At 39.9% G+C, this 25,479-nt stretch overlaps 1 protein-coding gene across 1 annotated transcript in view; it reads right to left on the bottom strand.

Annotated features, from left to right (window-relative positions):
* Positions 1-2,925, bottom strand: part of LOC108900346 (hippocalcin-like protein 1) — a 35,825-nt gene extending 32,900 nt beyond the window's left edge. Inside the window, exon 1 of the mRNA XM_018701333.2 lies at positions 2,371-2,925. The gene's annotated coding sequence lies outside the window, so the exon portion shown is untranslated. The remainder of the gene's footprint in view (positions 1-2,370) is intronic.
* Positions 2,926-25,479: the final 22,554 nt, after the last annotated feature.

The following is a 25,479-nucleotide window of genomic DNA, read 5'->3' as shown; positions in this document are numbered from 1 at the left end:
CATCATGCTGCCAGAAGATGCACAAACATCAAGATTCTGCAGCCACTCTGGCTCCAACAAGGCTTCCAGGCATCGCAAACAGTGAAAGGTTTTACTTGTTTCTCTGGAAGAAGAAAGACAGAGCTCCAATATGCTGAGCCTGGGTGTTTGCATCCCATGATCCACTACTGACCTAGGTTCACATGACAAGACAGAAACCTTAATTCAAAGTGACTTTCAGGCTGCGTATTTACGTATTCCATGCATACGTGCGGTCAGGGCATCTTGTCAAGAATTCTAGAAGCGTCATATAAGAGCAAGGTCACCTATATGAGCAACACTGGATTGTTCCTGTGAAAGCCTGCAGTGTAGCATAAGAAGAGAAATGTATTGTACACAGAGGAGAGAGCCATTGAAAAGAGTAAGAGATGATAATGAAACCATTTCCCTCCCTCTCTGTCTGCATCGCAAATCACCTGCCACACGGATACACATCTTGAATATGATATCTATCATTTACAAGGTGCTTAATGTCTCAGGGTTAAAAACTATGCTGATGTGTATGTATACAAGTTATGAGTGTGTGTGTGTGTGTGTGTGTGTGTGCAGGCGAGTGTGTTTATGAGCCTGACTGACTGAGAGAGTAGTGCTCCAGTCCACATTTATCTTCTTATGTAACAACTAGACTAGCATTAGCAGCATGCGGGCTAAACACTGCCTCTACCCACCAAAACATCAGCAGCAGGATTCTGCTTGTTTCACAAGCAGAGGAAACTGAGGTGAGCAGGTGTTTTTTCTTGGGCCACGATCCCCAAATACAGATCAATTTGTTAAGGGCCGTGCACCACATTCCCATTAACCTGAGGTCAGGCCCAATAACGGCCTCATTATCAGCCCCTCACATCATTCTTTTCATTATTAGCCACCCTAAATGACAACTAGAGATTGACCACGGTGCCTTTCGACCCGATAACTGCCGCTCACGTGACTTCCTGCGCAAATTTCACTTCTTTGTGTCTAATGCCAAGCCTGACAGAAACCAGTTAAATCTTAAAGGATTATACTGAAGGCATGCAACAGCTGTGTGGCTTCTGGGAGAGAAGACGCAGAGGTAAATGCATCTTATCAGCCCACGGTACGACACAGGCTGAATAAGACATAAGCGTGCTTGTCGTTTGTTATCTCAAAGAAAAGGAGAGCAGAGGTCCTAAACACCTTGGTGACGGATGATAATTATAGATGGTGTGTTGCACACCCCTGAGGGGCCACCAAGCACCGGCCTCTTATTTTATTCATGCCGTCCACAACACTGCTGTCGATCAGGAGAAGAGGCTCAACTCTGTCTGTATGGATAAAATGATAAATCGCATGTTTTACATGATACATGAGATGCAGATATAGCAGCTATAAGAGGCCGCTGAGACCACAAGCTGCATTACGGCCACTGACTGGTAGACTAGGATGGCTGTTATCAACCTATTGCAAAGCAGTGAGACAGTCCTGAACATAACAGAGAAAAGAACTGCCTTGGATCAATTCATTGATACTGTAGTATTCTGTAGATATTTGCGACACAGAAACAAAAGGATATGATTGCAATTGCTATAAACATACTACTGAAAGACAATAATTCAGAAGCTCATTTGCTGGATCACTTTATAATGCTGCTATGTGACTAAATACTGCCACACAGTTCTGTGGCACAGTCAGTGTAATTCATTACACAGGACTCAGCAGTCTCATCAGGAGTATTAGAGCCTGGGTAATTATCAGAAGGGAAGAAATAAAACAGGAAGTAAGAGGGTGCAACCTCTCTTTTTTTTCTTTCTTCTTTTTCTTCCCATCCCTTGCTTTAGAGTTGAATGCACCTCACGGCTGAGAGACTGAGGAGGAGACCTGGAAGCTCCATAGCTCTACCATGCGCATCCATCCTCTCCCCTTGTCCCGCGTTGAGATCATTCATAAAATAAAAAAAAACATGGCAGGCCCTGTATTGCTATCATCCCATTGGCTGTGCAAAAAGATGTTTTTCCTGTCTTTAGTAACAGTGAGTTGGTCGGTTAAAACACTCACCCGATAAAGCATCGTGACACTTAACCTGAGGTTTTGCACTGAAGTATAAAGCATCTGTCTTAATGCGAAGAATCAAACTACAGGGGGGGTTTACGGGAATGTTTTCAGCTCACATACTCTTGGTTATGCTACAGGCGCTTTATTGTCACCACTCAGCCGGAATTCGCGCTGGTTCCGCGGGTAAACAAAACCGTCTGTCGCTATTCCACAAGCCGAAATCATCACCAGCGATAACATTACAGAAAAAAGAACCATGTGTTTAGGGTAGGTAAGATAAACATCTGCGATGCATATGACTGTCGACCCCCTTTTCCTTACCCGATAAAGCCGAGGTAGTGTCGGTGCAGCTGGGGAGGGAGGGGGTTATCCCTGCTCCGGTTCAGCGGGGCTGGAGTGCAGGACAGCCGGGAAGAGATGCGGGGATGCTGGGCCTTTCTCCGGAGCTCCTGGACGACAGTGAGATGCTGGACAGCTCGAGTTCGAGATCTCCGTCTGGTTACCGCTGTGTCTTACTGCACACTCACACACATCCACACACGCCGACTGACTGGCTGAGTGACTGACTAAAGTGGCCCTTGGCTACAGCAGCCGAGCCCTGCAAACCATGTTACTGTGCAGGCGAGAGGCAGCAGTGATGGTGCTGCGGTGCGGAGCCGGTTCTGGCTGCTGCTGCTGCTGCTGCTGGCGTTCTCCTCTCCTCCAGGGGCCGGGACGGGATAGCAGCGGAGGACAGTGTGTTTAAGTGGTGTGAGCCGGTGGAGTGGATTTAAACGGGGGGATGGTGTCGTTGGGATTACGTGGTAGGGGTTTAATTAGATAGCGCTGCGCCTATTGGCACCGACGTTGCGCACAGCCCTCCTCCTACTTTCCTCCCCGCTCTGCCTCTCCCTCTGTCTTCTCTCTCTCACTCTCCCTCTCTCTCCCAGTAAAACAGATAGATGTGTATGTGTGTGTGTATGTGTGTGTCACAACACAGAGTGATTGCGCGCCATGCTGTGTGTATAATAATGTAATTCACTGCGCCACATTTTTGGTTCTCGTGACTAGAGATGAAGGACTGCACAGGGGTCACAGCCAAGCGACTACTCTATGAAATATAAATACACAACGAATCACTGTAATGTTCCTATAAAGATTCAGTGAGGAAAACAGTCTACTGTGGTTACTATGGTCATGCATTTTTAATCCCCACAGTAGCCTCCTTTTGATTTGATACCGTGATATGGCATCCTGATCTATTATACAACTGTTGGTCATTATGAAAGCTACTGAAAAATGATTCAATATCCTCATCTGCATCATCTCTTATAAAATGGCACCAAACTGGAAAAATATAGCAAGGTAAATAAAGTAAGTCTCAATCTAAATGTACCTCAACTTGTAACAGGTTTATAGGCAAAGGAAAATCAAATTATTCTGCATTTCCGTCCACTACTGTCATGTGAACATTAGAAGCTGAGCACATCAACAGTTAAGAGTTTCTGAATTTTTCAATGTATTTTTAAATGATGTACCCTAACCCTGTTTCATGTTGTTTGATGGATTATTAATTTGATTTGTAGATTATTTAATTTGTAAATGTAAATTGTAATGTTTAAATTACAAAATAATTAAGTAATATGTTGTGGTTTATTTCTTCATATATTGATAAATTATTTTGCAAATAAATGTATTAATGCTATATTACTATTTCTGTCACTTGTGGTCCTCCGTACACAGGGGCCCAGAGAGTATTTTTCCTTAGACACAAATATTAGAAAAGGAACGGTTGTTTTAGAGCATTATAAACACACCAAAATGATCAGAATTTACTCCGTCTGATCTTTCACTCATGGTCAGTTCTCCTTAACACATTCAGGGAAAAATGTGATGGAAAGATGATATGTATGTCTCCTCATCGCTCAACACAGATCTGATATTTTCATCTGCTGATTTTTTTTGTTAGGGAAGCATAAAACCTTTTTTTTCCTCAAATTTCTTATGTTTGCTCCCCTGTTTTTTTAAAGCAAAAATTAAAACTGCGCCCTAAACAGGCAGATTGAAATCCACATACTGCTCCTCCACACACAAACACACACACATATATCAGAAGAAGAAGCTTCAGATCCAACACGTTCATTGGATATTCTGTGGTTATCAGTGTTGATGGGGCAGGCCAAGTACCAGCCCCTCACACACATACGCTCCAAGATTCATACATACACCACGAGTTTGCCATCTGAGCCAGACATCAGCCGTACTTTGTCACACCTCACAGAACTAGCGAGAGCTGCGGGAAGGCTTCTTTTTTATTAACTCCAAAGGTTGGAGATGAGTCACAGTCAGAGGTCTCTCTCTGGACTAAGTTTGGCTGCTCATTGAAGGGACAGCTGGCCTGCGTAACCAGCACTAACCCAACAGGAAAATCAAAAACGACACATACCTAAAGGGAATACGTAAGCGCTTGGAGCAGCAACAATTTCCGGAGATGGTCTCTGCCATAATATATTTCAGACGAGGAATGTGAGGCATAGGGGATTCAAGGATGGTCAGCTTCTTAATTAGCCACTGTAGCGTGTGATGATCATGTTTCATTAGCTCTTAGTCATTAAGGTAACACGTATTCTGTTGACGTGTGCTCTCTGCTCACCACATACACTTCTGCTGTGTAATGAATCCTTCATGTCAGTCACAACTAGCATTTCAAAGTATGATCTGGCATCGCCATCAATTTTACAATGGTAAGACTGACGAAGATGTGGTGAATGAAGTGATTGTGAACAAAAGGAGGATGATGCAAATCAGAAGTTGAAAGTTATGTCTCTAATTAAAAGGAATAATTTATAGATGATGTTATTAACAGGATATCATACACTGGCATATAAATGAAGGAGCGGAGAAGGAATCACAGCAGGGTTGAGCAAATCAAATACAGAATGAGATGCGACTGTAGGATGGCAGGAGTGGAATTATAATTTCCATGCATAGCATGTGCAAAGGGGAGATGTAGTCTACAGCATTCAGAGTCCCTGTCCAGATGACAGGGAGGAGATGCTGTGGATGCAGGGAGTGTCTTATTTAGTCCAAGACAAAGTGAAGGAGCAACCACAACCTTGAATGCTTTTAATTTGCCTCCTCCTCTTAGTGACCTTCTTTGAGGATGCTAAGTATTTGGGTCTATTGTAAAACCTTGAAGACAATGAGCCAAAGTCAAACCAGAACATCCAGGTACTGTCCTAGAGGTAATAATCACATTGACACTTGACTACCTGTATGTGAAAGGGATTGCTCCCACACGGAATTATCACCCAACTTTTCAGTTCCCATCAGCTTCACTGAGCATGAACATAGAGGATGGACAGGAGAGCTTAGCACACACAATTCTGTGCTGAAAGAACATTGTGGGAGCAGTGGGTCTTTGAATGTTAAAAAAAAAACAGCTGCTGTTAACTTTGTTAAAATTACAAATGGTTCCAATTCTAACATTTTGTAGTAGATAATAGTTTACCTGAGACATATGAACCCCAGGAGCATGTTTCACATTAGACATTTTTCCTCTTATTACATGTTGTCCCTACAGTTTGTTCAACAATACATCCAAGTGTATGCATGGTGGTGAATGTATACGTAGTGTACTGTATATGTAGCAAGGCTTGGACAGTAAGGCTGTGGGGGTTAGTTGTTTTTTCACTAACTATAACAGTTTCTTCCTAACATAACTACATGTTTAGTTACCTTCCCCCAATCATAGTTTATTTGCATTAACCACAACCTTTCATTAACCTCACACAAATCATAGTTGCTATGTACAGATAAAAAAATGACATTAGCATTAAAGGTCATGCAGGGTTTTGCAGAATTATCCTGTACTGACATTCGTGTTGATGGGGTTGCTGGAATACACATGGTATATTATGACTGATAGCCATCCATTATTTGCTCATCACAGGGTTAGTGGTTTGATCAGATCTCGGCCAGTGTATCTTCATTATAACTGCATTTATCTGAAGTGTCAGTGGTTGGATGGGTGATCATCAGTACTGGCTGCATCTCAAGGAGGAGAGAGGCCTCAGACGGGGTGGGGGTGGGGGGTGATCATGGAAGTGTGGATGATAGGGAGCACGTTTGAGGCATGGATGGAGGACCTATTCGTGTGAGATATGTGCATGCGCTCCTCAGGTCAGAGGGATTAGGGTGGATGGGAAATTGCATGAATTTTTCTCTTGTCTGTTACTCACGACCTTTTGACCTGAAGGAATGGGAGGAGTTACTGTTGCAGAGTTCTGCTCTTGTGTGTGTCCGGCTTTGTTCCTGGCGTTATCGCTGCCCACACCTTCATCCCTCTCCTTGTCTCACCTCTCTGTTGTTTCCCTGAGAGTAAGACAGGGACAAATGTCTGACTCAGCTTTTGCTTATTTCATTAGTTGTTCATAACTCTGGCTCTCTGTCTCTCTGTCCTGTGAATGAGGACGCTGATGTGATTGAATTACCCCCTCTTCCTCTCATTCCCTCTCTTTTCCCTCTCTCTCTCCTCTGTGTTTTGTGTACTGTTGGCACTTTCCCTCCTCTGAGCCAAGGGTTCAATGCTGTTGTTGCACTTTCTCTGGTCTTGCGTAACCGTGCAGCGGTCGTGTTGCGTTGCATCCTCCATCTCCTCTTCCCCAGGCAGGATGGTCACTGTGGGAAACAGCGGCCCAGAAAACTGACCTTCATTTCAGTATTCTAGAAAGACTTTCCTTGCTGCGTGCGGGAGCTCGACTCCCCAAAGGAGAGCGTCATTAGACCTGTTTGACCCTTGTTGAAGTAGGATAAAGCACCAGCAACTGCTTTAGACAAAGACTCGCACTCTTAAATGACAGAAGCCACAATCAGTTTATTTCATTATTTATTGATGGGAGTGTTTCAGCTTTCTGCTGCTCTCAATGTCATTCACCACTAAAGGACACACAGGTGTTTAAATACAGGAATTCACTGGATGGCAACAATGCAGTGTTTCTCTGTAATTAAGGTAAAATAAGTAGTAAGATAAATAAAATTAACTTTAAAAAAAAAAAGACTTTGATACTGTGCTTATCCACACAGTTATTCTCTATACATACTCACTGAAAGACAGAAAACTTATTATTTTAGATTGTTGGGCTATTTTTTGGCTTTCAGTTTTAAAATCATAACAGGTACTACATGGGGTTGAATTTGTCATTGCACATCAAAGTCTGATTACAGGTCTGTGGGAGTCTGATAAATTTGACAAACACAAGTTTGAAAATGAAAGAAATCAGTGGGTGTGGGATGAGAAAGTTTTGATCTTAGCAGACTTCTGCTGGGAACCTTCAATGAATGTGATCAGCAATGAGGATTCTGCTGGGACAATTAATCCTCCACCTTAACAAACACACGTGAACATTAGCTCTGAGTTAAATCAACAAAAGAGGATGTTGGGGCGGTGGAAGGAGCTGCAGCAGCAAATAATGTTAACAGGTGTATATCAGCAGAGTGATAGTGAGAAGTGTCAGGTTATAATGGCCAGACAGTACAAATGTATTAATATGACTGGATGTTACCTGTCAGTTGATAGGTACACACTCTGAATGACCCAATGATAGTGAAGCATGAATGAAATGACTGAATGGCAACTACTCCAAGCGCAACGTCATGCCTGGACTAATGCTGTGCTCCATTTTAACAACTGAAGCACATAAAAACAAAAGCAAGAGTCAAAAGAAACGTAAAATACAGTGGTAACATCACAGCTATATTTACAAACTAATAAATCTAGTTGTATATTATTTTAAGCAAGTAGGGCTGTCAACATTACCGCTCGCGACTAATCGAGAAAAAACAAAAACAAACAAACAAACAAATAAATAAATAAATAAATAAATAAATAAATAAAATTAACCAACTTCCTCCCATAATTCCAGCGCTAGTGTCGGGGTGAAAGGTGAAAGGCTAACGCAGCTACCACGATGAGTGAGGAGACGTGCACTGGTGTCCTTAACGGTGCTTAAATCTGTGCTTAATTTTCTTTTTAAAAAGCTTCAGAATGGAAGTTTGCATAAAACCAAAGCTGTGTGTACACTGGTGCAGTGGTGTACTGTCTTTCCACCGAAGCACAACGAGTCTGAAGCACCCTCTACGAGCGAGGCACATCTTTACTGATGTTAGCAAAGGTGCTAGCACCGAGACTAGATGTAGCCGCGCGCGTGTCAAACTACACTGGGAGACTTCAGCCAGGACACGTCTGTCAATATAACGGCAGCAGCTAAGCTAACTAATACTGTCGGAAAATGGATCTCCACAGACTGCAGACTCATCGGCGTTGTTGAAGACCAAGGGCTTCAGGACATGATCCGGATCGTATCAGGTGACCCATCATACAAGACACCTTCGAGGGGAACTATCGTCATAAGAATGCATCAATACAGGTAAATACTATTGTCTTTAACTTGTGTTTAATCGTGATTAATCACAGCCTATTATGGTGATTAACTCAATTAAAATGTTAAAGCAGTTGACAGCTTGACAGTGTTAAGACATGATTTGAAAGCTGAGACAGTGTCAGTTTATATATTTAAGTAGCACAATTCATGCAGATTAAAGTTCTTAAAATGATATTAGAATTACACTTGAATATGTGTTGGCAGCAGATAAAATACAAATAAATGATTGTTGTCTTCAGGTGGTGTTTCGTCATCCTGAACCTTTCATATGCTGGTAAGAATAGCTGTAAACATATTGTTAGGGATCACAAGGTGAGCCCTTGAACAGGGACAAAACCTCCCTGAGGATGTCAGGATCAACAAAGGACAAAGGAATCACAAGTTGAACTAGGATTGGGGAAAAAAAGAGGAGGAAGAAGAAGGTCAATCTTTAATTGGCCAGCAATTGATCCAGTCATAGTCATTTTCTCTGCTCCAGTGTGACTCACACTCCTGACTCTTAGGTGTGAAAAACAGGGGTAAAGACTGTCTATAGATGGAAAAGGGCTTTAGAACTGATGTGCGTTATTAATCTACAGGATAAATGTGACTGTCGGGAATTTCTAATGGCTTGATTGGGAGGAAGTAGATGTTTGTGAAAATGTCACAGTGGGTATGCACTCTGGTTGTTTGTACTTTTTATTGGTCAGTCTACAGTTCCTCTGGTCTCCTAGTTTCATCGGCATTCCGGATGTTTCTTTTTGGAGGTGACCTTTCGTAGCTTGACTCTTACCACAGCATGAATAGTTATTTATTAAAATCACCCACCAGGTTATCATATGAGGTTGTGTGGGTGGAAATAATTGGAGGGGGAGACCGCTATAAGAGCAGAGGACCTGTCAGTGCCAAGTCAAGTTTTAGTTCAACATAAATCGTGCAGATTATGCCATGAGTAATTAGCTCAGAAATAAGAAACATCTTACACGTTAGTGGTGTGTAATTTGATGCAGTTGAGGAATAGATTGATTTGACTGGTTCCTACTGATAATTTGTCATGTTTCAAACCTTCAGGGACAACCTGTACATTGTTTCTGAAAATCATCATCATAAACTGACACATTTACAACTCTTACATTGAATTTATTAAAATAAAACATTGCAATTCCTCTCTACTTTGTGATTTCTGTATATAACCACACTGGTAAGTTTGTTGCTTAAATTATTGCTATTGAATGATGATTCACTCTTGACATTATCTACCAGCCACAATTCATTTTGTTTGCTGGTTTGACTGCAGCAGATAAAGCTGTTAGCAGTGCGATCTCTCAAGTGTCTTCAGTGGCTGTAGGCTAAGCTATATACTGTCAGTGTGTGGACTTATGTATTTGATAATTTGGTGAAATCAATTGGTCAAAATAACTTAAGTGTTCTGATAGGACTTTGTTTATTTGCCTGAAACGACCAATGTACCAACTGTATGTTAGCTGTAAACTAGCTGGGGGGGGTAGCCAGTAAAAATGAATGAGGTTTATGCTATTTACAGCTATTGCAACTGCTTTTTCATCAATAAAAAGACAGGGGTTAGACATCGCATTCATAAACTAAAAGAAAAACTGTCACAAGGTCATTCCAGTTCAACTGTTGTTGTTAGTGAGCCAACATCATTAGACAACAGTAACAATTGTCCCAGTTAACTACATCTTAAGTAACGCAGGTCAGTTTCAGCTAAATGTCTACATTGCTGCTCATGAGTTAGTCTCAATTGTTTACTTAGTTTGTGGGTATGATGGTATTTGCATTGCTCATATAAGTAAACACCAGGGACTGATGTTAAGTTGACATATTGGTTCAACTTCTATTTTTAATCATCAGCAAAATGGTAACATTGGACCAGGCATGGGCTGTTTATCGGTTTCAAGGTATATCATGGTTTGAAAAAGTCAAGGTTTCAAAGCCACTTATATTTTCCATCATATCATTTCTGTAATATAAGCAGATATATTTGTTTTATTTGTTTGTTTATTTGTTTTTAACAGACAAGAATTCTAGTATTTATGTTTTGAGATTCTTGAACTGCAGGTTTAGGCTCACTTAAGGGACTATATGTGTGAGATATACATATATATATATATATATATATATTATATATATACTAAATGTATTATTTTAGCTTGACACACATATTTACTAATGTTCCAAATATCATGTGTTGTTTGAAAATAAAATGGATTGTGATCAATGAGAAAAAAATGAGTTGTTTTTCTTAGCAGGCATGTCAAAATAACTCTTATAAGACACAAGCTAGGAGAAGGCGTGTAACGGGATATTTCATTCCCCATGACCGTGTCCTTGCAGACCCAGAAGTCCTCCGCAACCCACCCCCACCTAACAGACCCATGTCAAAACTCTCAGATCTCACAAATGATCTATGTTAGATGTTAGATTCAAAACAGATTTTCGCTGAAAGGTGACAGGTTTACACCCCTGACGAAATAATGAACTGTTGGATGATGACTTTTTTTTCCCAAATAAATAATAGATAATTAATCAATTAACAAACTAATTTGTGGACATTACTGACAAAGAAAAACTCAGTAATGAACCATATCTAAGGCTCAATCTGGCAGATTCCTAGGGAAACAAGTGGGTGGGCAAAAGCCATGGGAGGAATGTTGCTGGCATCAGCAATGGAACAACATACAGTAGTTATGAGCCTGGATCTATCAAAGGCTACATCATTGCCAAAAGCAAAAACAAAGGCAAAACACAACAAACACAGTAAAAAAAATACTAGCCACTAGCCTGCAAGTAATACTTTTATTGTGCTCTTAAGGTGAGTTTTTGCCAACACAAACGTAATGTGCCTTCAAACATAATATTTGTTGCATCCCGCTCCCTGTGCCAATTCAAAAGATCTGTTATATTAGCCAGAGGATGTTTTTTTCCACTGGAAGGAGTGAATCTGACTAACTCAACAACTCCCTCCACTCCCTCCACACATCAAACAACACCTCAAGCTGCAGGTTTGTGTCTATAGGAGTTCTGCATATTGTCAAAACCTGATGTTCCTCCTGTGAGTTACTGTCAGTTACCTCAGTATGTACATGATCAGCCCAGCAGGCATCACTCGCAGAGTAAACTTTTTATTACCAAGCTGAAGTTCTTGGGGTCTGTTTTCCTTCACCCATTGCACTGCTGCAGTCAGCAATAAACCTAAAAAATTGCAGACCAAATAAACAAAGCTATGGTGCATTCAAGGACCTGCATCCAGTTTATGGAACCGTTTCACTGTAATTGTGTTGCTAGGTAACAGCTTGGGATCATGCTTATTCCTGCCAGCTATTGATACATAAAAACACAGCAACAGGAAATTGAAAGAACTTGGACCCATTCAGTTTTTGCGGCACAAATTATTCAAATGAATTACCTGGCACTAACCTTTCTTTATCACAGGCGGTAACAGTTAGAAAAAAAATCATTATTGGTACCTGTCAGAACATTTTCCACTGCTTCATTTGACCCAAGCTCCATGACATGTGGAAAATCCATGAATAGAGCTGGACATGTAACAGGATATTTGTCTTACACAATGAAACACAATGGCAGCAGTGTTGCCCTGAACCTCACCTGCATCTGCAGCAGAGATATTAGCTCTGCAGGGGAGCTCTGCCACAGAGAGCTGAGTCTTCAGTACAGAGCAGATCATTTCAAGAGAGAGGAGGTTGTCCACAAATAGCCATACTACTATAGGTGGGTTTCCATCCAAATGTAGCTGTATCTTTCTTCATTTAGAGTCATTCTGCAAAAGAAAATTAAAATCCAGGCAGGTGTCATTAAGACTGGAGTAGAAGAAGAGGATGCAAAGGTATGATGCAATAGCAAGAGTGCCAGTCAAACCTCAAATGTTGCATTGTTATCAAAATACTAGTGCAAAACAGCGTCACAGAATATTACTACATTAAAAAGCTTCCTGACCCTGCTTAGACTACAATTCTTGATCAAGGTCTGAAGAATATATTACTATGTTCAGATTTTGGGCAGAAGTTCCATGTTTCAAGGTGATGTGGTCAGAAATCACTCATTGTTGCTTCTGCTCATGTCATGGTTTATTATCCAAGGACAGGTTCATATAGCTGTTGCATTAATTTAGAGCTGCAAGACCTGCTGAAACTCACCTTTGTCCAGTTGGCTTATTACTTGGAATGTTTCTGGCTCACTGTGTGACATGTTGATGTTCAGCAGAAATAAATCTGTCTGGGTCAGTGTGGTTGTGGGTGGAATTGTGCAGCAGCAGCTGTCCATGCTGACAGTGAGGCCACTGCAAATCCTCCTGATGGTTAGTGGCAATATAAATTTAACTGAATGTTAAAAAATATATATCGTTTTCTAAAACATATGATCATATGCTTGATAAAGTTTTGGGGAAAAGAAAACTGTGAAAATAGAAAACTTTTTTTTTTCTAAATTCCATGACAACAACTCAACATTTAAGTCAACCCAAAAGGGACTTTTTTTTTTAAATCTTCAGAAGAAGAAAAATATTGTAACACATAGGCTACAATTGACCATTTACCAGATTAATCGCAGTTGCTAGCTTCAACCTTTCCATTCATGCATGGCAAACTTACAGATTACAACTGAAGCAAATTCACCAATTACATTTTTAATAATGTTTATTTACTTAATTTCAGTCAGAAGTAGCCACAAGATTCCAATTTCTGGTGGCAGCTCTTGATTTTTCTGGCAGATTTTATGTACTGTAGCTAGGTAGCTAAGTAAGCCAATGTTAGCTCCACAAGCTGAGTGAAAACAGGGCCTCAGGAAGAGTTTTTGATGTTTGCAGCTAGCTTGTTTAAAACTTGTAATAGGGATCTAATACCAAAGGCTAAAAGAAGCTAAAGCTAACACATCCCAGGCAGATAGTCAACATCCACATCAGTTGATGATCCACAGCATGGTAGAGCTAGTTAGTATTTTGTAAGTTCTGTACTGTAATCTGCCCACCTCAATGTAATGTAACCCAGTTACTTGTAGATGTGCTCTGTGGCCTTGGAATGTGGTAGTAAGCTAGTTAGCCAGATATGCTAACCCTTGCACTTTAGCACATCAGTGCTGTGGCAATGGAGCTAACCTTATCTATTAATGAAGATTGACCTTGAACCTTAAGCATGTGTTTTGCAAGTGAAAATACTGTAATTTTTCTTCTAAAATATACACTATTACTGCAATTATAACTTGACTCCATATAATGGATGTACTGTATACATATGATTATCTTAGAATATTAAGATACTGTATATAAGACAAGGACAAATTATACACTTTGCAGTAAATGTAAAGCAGAACTGACTATGACACAATTACATAATTATATACAGTTATCAGAAAAGTAGATTATAATGCTATTATACAATTACTTCATTCAGAATATTGCACAACATTTCATATTCATAGTCAATAACTAGATCCCCAAATACAGACAATGCATTTTTCACTGGGATATAAGCAGATGCAACTTTCCAAAGGCAGTTACAATTTCACAATTTGAATAATTAAAAAACTTGGATTATGTAATGTCTGTGTAATGTCAGTTTAGTATTTTCATCAAAGGATGAACATGTAATGAGAATGTGGATTAAAAACTTCACTGACCAGATGATTTGTCAGGAGGAAACCAGGTTTCCCTCAACACCTGTCCGCTGTGTGACAGTTAATCCTGCAGCAGCTGATATCACCTGTGTTCAGACAGAGGGATTATACCGGAGCTATTTCTGAGAGGAGAAGTGGGACTTTCTTTTTTGTAATCCCAGTGAAAATCATCCCTCGAAGCTATTTCACGCAATGTGTTTTAAATATGCAAGCACCTCCTGTAGTGAGTCGTGACTGTGTGAAACACAATACTGCTGTTAAAAAAAAAAAGGAAAAAAAAACAGTCTAAATGTTACAGCCAATTAGGAGAAACAGTGAATACATAATACCCAGTGGGCTGAGTCAGAATCTAAATTGGCTTCAGTGGTTCCCATTTAAGCGATGCATAATTCTTTCGGCCTTAGTTTCACAGACTTAAACACTGAAGTCCAGCCAGACTGAGACGGCTAGTTTTAATGCACCTACCAACTCTTGCTAATGCTTTGACTGCACACTGTAATGCTTCCACTTAATCTCCTTTGGCTGTGAGGAGAGGATGTTCTCACCTGTAAGATCAACACTGTAGGACTCAATGAATGTGTGAGAGGGCAGGGAGCTGATGATGATGAATCCTTGACAAGCTCCTCAGCTACACAATTTCTACTTGAAATTCAGACTCATAAACATACGAGATAGCTGAGATAGCTCCACTTCTAATAAACTATTTTGACCTCAAGAAATTATGGGGGTAAAATTCTCTCTCTTTATAAAATAACCGTGGCTTTGTTGTTTTACAGGTCAGTATCAACTGTTCTGAGTAGAACTGTGCATATTTTGCATTCTTCAAACGTGTTTTTTAAATCCCAGGGAATTACATTCTTGGAAAAAGCCACTCTATAGAAGCGTGCTATCCTCCCCCACAACAGCCTGTGCATCATAACCTAATTGTGAAATTGGCAGATGGTCCAAGGTCTTGTAGACCAAGGTGAAAAGCTTCTGTGTTTTGCTTTCCACTAATGAAGCAGAGCAGTAGTGTCTTTGGTGCGGAGATGAAGAGTGTCATCTTTCAGATAAAGGCGAGTGACTGTGCATAAAGCTGCAAATAGGATTGCAAGAGTGTTCATTTGTTAGTGCATCGCCCATCGCCCCCATCCTGATGAAAGTTTCCTGTTATAATGAGGCTTTTCACTGTGAATGTCTTTGGCTTTCTTGCCTTTGAAAGCACTCTCTTCATACTTTACACTTGGCTCATCGCTTTACTCTCTTCAGTTTTGCATTTGAAATGTGGAGCACCAAATAAAAATGAGGAAATGCATAAACAAAGCTACTTCACTGTATCTATGGTTTAGTCTGTTTTCAAAAATGTATACATAGGAATGCTAAGTGATGCTGGTAGATACTCAGCTTGTTAAACCTTCCTTTATGCTTGTGAATTTTATATATTTGCATCCTCCAGTGATGGAAAATAACTAAATACATGTTCACAAGTACAGTTTTGAGGTACTTGTCACTTAAGCATTTATATTTTACGTAACGTGCAGTACTTCTACTCCAATACATTTCAGAGGGAAATATTGTACTTTTTTTTTTTTAAACTTTTTTTTTTTTGAAGCTATAGTTATTAGTTACTTTAAAACACACAATTTTACATCCAAAACATATAAATAAGTTAACAAAGAAGACATTGTTTAAATTGATTAAAAGCTGCCCCTGGACCAGAACCAGTAAATGCATCAGTGGATTTGAGTAAAATATAGCCAATGCTAGACGCCAATGCAAGATGGACCCTGTCCATGTATCCTTGTACAATCATAACCCAGAATGCCGTGTAGGCAAATTTACACATTTTTGAACTTCAGCTCATCCATTGATCCTTATTTCAACTTAAGTTAGAAATGTAACAAAGAGGTATGAGTCAATAAACTACATGGTTGTGTATTGTTATTTATTTGGTGAATGAATGACATCAAGGACACTGTGGTGACCTAGCTCACAGAGTACTATAAATACTTGCCGTTTACTGTTGAAATGTAGTTTCCCCATGTATACTACAGACTCAGTGGAAGAGATGCTTGAACTGTTTTGTTACAATAGTGGCAAGATAAAGTGAAATGATAAAGAATGCCTGTTGTGCACATCCTGGTGCAGCTGCATTATCTGCGTATATGGTTTACACACCTTCATCAGACAAAATAAGTAAATTAAGAAATTCATTTAGGTAGTTTAGGATTAAAATGAACTTGGAATCATCCATTCAGAGGGAAAAATTTGTAAAAAGATAACAAAATATGTTTATATCATCACAATTGGATTTCACTAAATTGTCACTCAGCTATATTCTTTGAAAATAATCACTAATAATCAGCACACAACTTAATGTATATAATTTGTCAGTCTTAATGGGACAATTTTCCATGAGTAATTTTGCTTTCAAAACCTTAAGTACATGTTGCTTATAATACTTACCAAGGGCTGGGATAATCAGCAGTGGGAAAAGAGGGCCCTGCCTAACCGCTCTCTGCAAATCACAGAAAACCTGGGGAATGCCTGGCCACTTGTGATAACTCAAGCATTTGCCAGTGAATATTAACTCATGATTCAACCAGTAAGAGGAAAAAAAGAGCAACACTATGCATTCAGAATATTAAACAATTTCCCTCAAACTGCTGAGTGAAAAGCCTTCACAGCATCCAGTGACTGGTTGAGATACCTGAAGACTATACATACTATATAATTTACTATCCATTTCATCATTTATAATGGTGTACTATGACGTGATGGGTAGAACTTGATGCAGCTGTTGCTCACTCAGAAGCTCCACCTAGTTGTATGAGAGGATTAGATCTGGCTAAATGCCCAGGGCTGGTTAATGGTGTCTAGTGGAGAACACACACTGACACACACATACACAACTATTGGTAGAAACTCACTAATGATGTCAAAAGTATTGCATTTCCTGGCTTTTCAATAGAAAAAAACCCACACAACCAAACTAATCAATACAAACTAGCCATAGTGATCAATATTCCTTCACTGGACTGTTACTATGGAGTTTTCATCTTCTCAGGGAGTGGCCTTGAAATACCTGCCCAGCCTTGTGCTTCAGCTGACAGTAAGGATGCAAAATACAGGATCAATAATGTCCAATCACACCCTGGCTGTCAAAGCATGATGAGACCGAATGAGGTGAGACTGAGTGACCTTTGAGGTTGTTAGAGTGATAAATCTCACTACACTGGAGATGTTGACACAAATATTCCTTTTAAACATCCTCTCAGTAATTACTTGAATTTAAATATCCCACATGGCAGTCTTACATGTGAACTAGCTTTTTTTTTTTTTTTATACACAGACAGTGTTATTGGTACACTAAATCAATGGCTCAGCAGCAAGGTTTAGATCTCCTGTAGCTACCAGGGACCGTCAGCTCATCACTATGCTCCCTCTAACCTCCTTGAGTCATCTCAGCAGGCAGAGGTGAGGCAGGCAGAGAAAACAGAAAAATAAAAGTTAAATTAGTAATGCGGCCTGGGCCCGCTGGCATGAGGAGGGAGGGTTTTGTAATATTGATGAGTTGAGTGCAGCAGGAATGACTCATCTGGAGCTGGAGATGAAGAAGGAGCGCATAAAACCTACAGTACAAGTCATGACTTTTATGTTTTAACCCCAGATTTCTCAAGCAGAACAACATTTTCTCAATGTATGTGGGTTGCAGAGTTTGTCTGTGGATTTTTATGCTGCATACACTTTGCAATACAGTGTGTGTGGAAGTATACACTAGACACTGCAGTGCATATTACAATGGCAAATAAAGTGTAATACAGAGCTGTGAAGAGACAGGGCGCCGTCGAACTCTTCACCTCCACACACACCCTACCCGACCACGTTAGATCAGGAGGAAGACGATAAAGGTAAAATGAATAAAGCAGGCCTCAACCACATTCTTAAAAATGTAAATTAAGTTTTTGTCAACTGTAAGCCACACACACTTTCAACAACTGCTCTGATAGCTACCCACAGCGGTCAAGTGTGGGTTTATCTGATGGATGGGATTAGTCACCCCAAATCTCATTTGACCGGATAAATTTGTGATGAGTCATCTAAAATATTTTCCTGTAATGTTTTACATGAAGCGAATAGGAATGTTGACATGAGAATACTCAAAGTAATACTCTTTTTTTTGACACATGTAACAAGAGATAAATGAATAATTAACACTGCAACATAGACCATGAAAATTAGTCTTTTACATTTATTTCTTTAAGGTTGCAATCTACTCAAATAGCTGAACATATTAGCAGTGTTTTTTTATATCTCCACACCAGCAGCAGAGTTTTTTAGTGTATTTTTTTTTCAACAAAGCAATTAGCAACAAATCTCATGACATTTGGGCAGACCTTACCTCTCCTTACCCTTGAGGAGAGTTGCTAATATTTTGCATTTGGTGTGCTGTCGTGTCTGTGGCTCACTGAAGTCGGGCAGTAGCACGTTTAGTCCACCAATCAGTAGCCAGAAGCCAACTCTAAATGTGCCTAAACGACCAATCACTGAGCTTTGCATGTGCAAGTGCAAGCTTTATTTTAGCTTTATTTAATCAGGTCACACACATCACTACACTCACAAAAAATCTTCATAACCAATAGAGGAAAACTTGAATGTGCTGCAAAGATGAAAGCCTTCTGGGTTTAGTTCATCCTCAGAGAGCTGGTGACTTAATGGGAAAACTGGTTACTTAAGAATCATTATATTGAAAATCTGTGTCCAGCAGCTGTGGGCTCAGTTTAAGCCTTCAGAAAAATGATCAATGTCTAAATCTATATAGATGATGAATAAACATGTTCGGAGCACGTTCTTAGACATGGTTTTGTGGACGTCAGAGAGGAGCACTTGTAGTACTACATGACTGAATGAGTGCATCATGCATACTGTATCATTGAGCTAACAAGGCTGCTTGTGACTCATGTCGAAAATCTGCTGCTGAAACCGTTGATTAAACTGTCCCCAAGCCTGGGGACTTACCAACAGATAATACTATCACACACTGTTCAAAATTGTGCACATAACACAAATGGTTGAAAATGATTACAGATTATGCTGCAGGCATTGTCATACATTTACAATAACATGGTTTTGTCCCCCACACTAGGATAGGATACACTATTGGCTAGATGATGGGCATTATCTGCTCTGACGTAGCTGCCTCATCACTGCTCTAAATTAATACCAGACTAATGACTTCAGTTGTTCCTAGGCTATAGACCCTCCTACATGTTGTACACAGAGCCAGAGTTTAGGCCAAATAAAGCACTTTGCTAAGGCTGTGGAATGACAGCTTTGGTTAAATACTGAGAAAGTCAACACACACTGTCTGTCTTGTGCTTCAAGTCTTCAATAATATTTTCAATATTTAACCAAGACTGCTGCATATGTGAAAAAAAAAAATCAATACAAGCTGGGAAGAGGGAAAAAATGAAGCTAGAACACGTATAAATCTGTCTGTGGGCAGACTGCATTGTGGGTAATGTAAATGTAGGCACCAGATTTTGACAAGAGAGAACAAAGCTTTGAATGAAGAAATACAATATCTCTGGTTCTGCTGCACTGATTTTGATTAACTGTCCATCGTGAGTCAGACAGTGTGGAATATAATGGTGAATTGGAGGAGTACATTTTTTAAAATAACCATAAAAAAATAATAATGCTTTTGAGTTTTGTGCATCAGTAGATACTCCAGGGAAAAAAAATGAAATACAGTACTCTGATAGTGAATGTTTTGCAGATATGATCAGTGTGAATATTTTATATTACCAGTAAACAGTTTGCAGATGAACATTTGCTCTTTGTGTTGATTAAAAAAAAACAGATTTAAGAAGAGTTCTTTGCTTTTTAGCCTGACAAAACGTTTTACCGCCTGTTTACAGACTATTTTTCAGCACATAATCCTGTTTACAACCTGTCTAATAACCTGACTGCTCATGAGTCAGACTTATTCACCATTCTAAGATCTCAGTGATTTCTTTGGTGAGAACAAAGTTATTGCAACTGACAGAACAGGTGGCAAGAACTACAAGAATACAACAAATGTTGTTAACTGTAGTTAAATGAAGTTCTTTCCTGAGGAGAAATAAATTAAGGCTTCTCTGTTAATACAAGCAATCATTAACTGATTCACAGTTTTATATCATCTATTGTAAAGATATATAAAAAGAAGATATATCACTCCTTGGAACTGGCGTACCAGTTGATTACTCTATGTATATGTGTACCTTTGTGTGTTGGCTTCCAGTATCACACCCATATTCCCTCAGTCCACACTCATACACTCTGGTTTGATGCTCACACTCAAATATCTGCAACCTCTGTAGGCCTCAGCTATGGATCCTGAAATATTGGATTTCCACCTCATTAGCATGCTACAGCGCAGCAGCCATTTTGTAGCCCGCCCTGGGACATCAGAGCAGCACGGGAACCAACGAGAAATGACAGAAGACAAATGGCTGTTGACAAATGTGATAACTGATGGTAATCATCCCAACAATTCAGATTTTATGGTCTGAGATTGAGCTGTTTGAATTTTGCAGCAGCGCATTAACTTTATACTTCAAATAGACACATACACACAAAGGTTATTGTGCATACTTGAACCACTATTGTTAATCAGTTACCAACACAGTATAGATGATATTAAAGTTTACTGATTAGATCAGTCTATTATTATGTGGGTAATGGTCAGTTTATATTCTGCTGTGCACCACATGATTCAAACCTCAAAATAACCCAAAGCATCATTATGTATATACGTGTGAATGTCTCCATTTGTTGGCTCTGGGATAGACTGGCGATCTGTCAAGGGTGTACCCCGCCTTTTGCCCAGTGTCAGCTAGGACTGGCTCCAGCCCTCTCATGGCCTTCAAAGGATAAATGGTATAGCTAATGGATGGATGGATAGATGTTAGTGGAGACTGTCCTCCAAAGACGAACAACAGCATCAGCGGCCGTTGAATTAGGACTTTCAGGAGCTATGGATGTCACCTGATATGGTCATGGAAATGGTCCAAAGTGTTGAACTTCCTATTTTTTTACAGGCAGTCAGTGTTTTTTTGTTTTTTGTTTTGACCAGGATGATGATCATTCCATAACTTTAACAAAATACTAATTTCAACCAAAACCCTGATCTCCCTGAGCTCTTTTAGTGCATAAACCTATAACCAAACCATAACCATACAGTGTATGTCAGATCAGAAAATGCTCATATGAATTATTTTTGTAACTTGTATCTGTGTACCTGGCTTTGATAAATAATATTATCCTGCTGACAGGGGCACCAGATCACAAAACACTGATATACAGTGCATATTCTCATTATGTCATGATATATGTGGTTTAGATGCTTACTCTGAAATAAAATTTAAAAACTAATTTAAAGAATTGTTTACAATCTGACATTTCAAAATCTTGTTAACACTTCTGAAACCCAAACGTCCCCTTGTGCCAAGTATTTTCTTCACATGTACCCCAATGTGTAATAACAGTATCAATAATAAATGTGAAGTGTGAAGTGAAATGTGAAGTCGTGATCTTTGCATTTACTGGATAGTGGAGCTTTTTTTTATTTATTTTTTATTTTTTCTAATTTAAAGAGGGTGATTTATTTTCTGGTGGTAGTAGACGTAATGTGCTATACAGCAGCCAAGAATTGATTTTGACTTTGAGTAAGTTTGATTACTGTGGTGCTGCTACTGAGGTGTGTGAGATTTAGCTCCTACAGTGAGTCATACCTGCCAACTCACCTGTAATACGAATAAGGAGAAGCACGCTGATGAAAACCATGTGTAATCCATGGACACTGAAAGAGCAACTCCACTCATTTCTCATTAAAATTAATGGAGGATTGCTTTTTTTCATTCATCTGTGTGATTTCACCTTGAGTGCTTGAGTGAGTAATGAGTCCTTTCAGGGTGGATGGTTGAAGAAACCAATCTCAGACAGAACAGACTAGTTCTCACCCTTTTTGACTTAAACACACAGACACACACATACACACACACACACACACACACATCCTTGTACAACTTTTCTTTATGGGGAGTTACAGTTTACATAATGCATTCCCTAGCCCTAACCCTAACCTGGGGCTTCTTCTCTGACTCCCAGGCCTTAACACAAACCCATAGCACCAGCATCCACATCCAGCCCCTACAGGGAACCATCCCACCGGCCTGAGCCCAACCCTGGTTCCCAGGCCCTAACCCTGACCTCAACCCCCAAAACAAAGTATTAACCCTCAAACAGCCATTTCAACTTGTTTGGTCCAGTATTTAAGTCCCCATTAAGCTGTTGGACCCCACGAATGGTGTAAAACAAGCCACAAATACACACAGGTACTTTTGTCTTTCTGAGGACACGCATTGACATAATGCATTCCCCAGCCCCTAACCTTAGCCATCAAAACTATATGCCTAACCCCAACCCTAACCTGAACAGTAAAACCAAGTCTTAAACATTAAACAGTCCTTTAAATTTGTGAGGACCAGCCTAAATATATGTGTCACTCCCAAGGTCTAAACCTCAAGCTGGTCCCCACAAAGATAGAAATACAAGTACACACACACAAACCTACATATTACTACATTCATTTTTAGAACTATACTTGAACCACAATTTTCCAACCACATTTTCATGATACTACTACTACATTAATCCTAGTCTCCCCCCCAAGAATATTCACTGGGCCTTAACCATAACTCCAAAAGAAAAAGAGAGAAGTAATTCTAATCTCTACCTTAAACCCAAAGCAATTTTCTCATATTTCCACCCTTGAGAGGACATCAGGATCTTGATGTATAAATACACACACACACACACACACACACACACACACACTCCTGTACAAAAACAGATAGGCCAGCGTCATCACACAATATCTCTCCATTACTGTTCCCCCTACTGCTCTCTATCTTAATTTCATGCTTTTACCAACTCAATAAAACAATACCCATATCAGCAACTAACACATCAGGCTATTTTGGCTCAGACTAAGGCGATAGAGCCACCAACAGAAGACCAGCAACTTTCCAGATTTGATAAATGCTTCCTATAATGCAGCAGAGCATATTAAAATAACTCACTGTCGTCATATTCTTGTTTTAAGTGAGTGCATTAGCATAATCCGCCTGTAGCTGTGTCGTAGAGAGACGGGGACAGGTCACGCAGCTGCAACTTACAATAGCAACTCATTAGCACTGTTGTGGACAGTTGATCACACATCACACTCAACACAAGTGATGTCAGCATGTGTGTGTGTGTGTGTGTGTGTGTGCGTGTTTATGAGTGTGTTAGGATGAAGGGATTACTTTGTGTGGTTGTGTCAGTGTGTGTTTGTGCGTGTGTACAAGACAAGTCCCTTAATGAATTTTCCTCATTTAGAAAGTGTGTGAGTGTTGTTGGGTGGATGCAGTTGTCTGTTGCCAGGGCAACGTTTGGCCTCTCCCATAAGCCCCTGCCAAAATATGCCTGCGCTAACAACGCCGACCAGACAGCGTAAGGACTTTACTCACACTTTCTGGGATTCTGAAGGATTAAATGTTCCTGGAAAATTTGGGTGAACGTGTGCGTCTGGTCTTGCACATTTATTTCTAGACTAATCAAAAGCTCTTCCACAGATGAAGAGGAGTTAATTTAGGGTCTGAGCCAGGTACGTCATCGGTTCTGCAGGCATTTGTTAGCTGAATTGTAATAGATAGCTCAAAATGTATTTTCAAAGTAACTGGAAATACATACACTATGGTAGGAGTTCACAACATGCTGCTACTATTAATGGTATAATCCTTGCACTTGTAGCCTACTTGTTGCCATATTGCGAAGCATCAGAGGAGTTAATGTTCAGTACTCCTAATGCATCCTTCATTATATATAAACTCATCCAAAAGGGTGATATTTACCTTAGTGTCAGTTTTTGGTAGGTATGGGAAACTTCCACCCTTCTAAAGTGCTAACACATGGCTCATTGTCTTGGGTTCAAATCCAGTCTGGGTCCTTCACATTACATCCCTTCCTCTCTGACATATTTTGCAATGCTGGATGCCCCCAGCTGTGCAAAGGAAAGTGAGTTTTGAAAGCCAGAATTCTCATTATACAACAAGTAGTTCCGACCCAGCAATCTGATTGGTCAACAAGACATTTAGAATGTGCTCAAATCAGCACGCCCTACTCATCACTAAAAATATAACTCCACTATATACATTTTACTTTGTTGGTAATAGCTGTATAATCACAATGTTACGCTTGAGGGTGTGCTTTAACGTCATTTGAGCGCTTCAGTGATGCTTGCGGACCTCAGCGCAAGCACCCCAGCTTTCTCCATCAGCTGTGTCAGTGACACGCGCTATAATTAAATTCATGTAAAGTTTGCGGTTGCAGAAGCTACAGCTGTGTAAGTAAAAATGCAGCATCTTTGTTATAAGTGTTGATAAAAGTAAGCATTTATCTAGACTCGATAAAGCATTAACGTCAGCTCAGAGTTCACTCATCTGGACTAGAAATCATTTCTGTTGCTAGTCGTTACTAATTTTACTTTGTTGTATATTGTATAATCGCAATGCTAACGAGGGTGTGCTTTAACGTCATTTGAGCACTTCAGTGATGCTTGCGACCGCATCACTGTCATGCTCAAATGACAGTAAAGCACACCCTCTCGGTTAGCATTGCTTAAGTAAACGTTGAGTCATTGAAATATGTGTGCAAATGCTCTAGCAGAGACATATTATGTGCTATGGGGCTGTGAAATTGTGACGGCACCTTTACTCTTTAAAATGGCACAAAATTGCATTGAGGTTTGGCTATGATTATATGCAAGAGATAAGAGTTAAAGATAGGTTTGGGAAATAAGGATAGTGAATGGAAAAATATAGTAAAATTCTTTTTGTGTGTGTGTGTGTGTGTGTGTGTGGTGTGTGTGTGTGCGCAGTCTTGTGTGCAATCCTATCAGTACAAGCAGTGGTAATGACCATGGTCATTAGGACTATGGGGTAGTAAAGTGAGTCAGGATTACAAATATTAAGTTAAAGTTTGATTTAAAAAATAAAGTTAGTGAATGGGAAATATACAGTCGTAGCAGAAATGTGCCTTACCTGTGTGGTGTGTGTGTGTGTGTGTGTGTATGCATGTGTTTCAGCAGAATGCCTTCTTTTCAATCTGGAGTGTGTGGCATATCCCTTTACACAGTCAGACCCAGCCAGAGCTCTGTGTGGTGAACGTGACACATCAATTATAGATAGGCAGTAATGCACACTTTGCCTGAGTGCGCTCCCGAGTGGCACCATTAAAGATGAAAATATTCTGGGCTGTGCACACTGCAACATCAATTAATTACAGTGGCGTTCCCTTAAATTCTGGATACCTC

The sequence above is a fragment of the Lates calcarifer genome, linkage group LG3 (assembly GCF_001640805.2).
Source record: "Lates calcarifer isolate ASB-BC8 linkage group LG3, TLL_Latcal_v3, whole genome shotgun sequence".
NCBI lineage: Eukaryota > Metazoa > Chordata > Actinopteri > Centropomidae > Lates > Lates calcarifer.
Note: the sequence above shows the minus strand (reverse complement) of the source record. Positions and strands in the feature narration are given on the sequence as shown.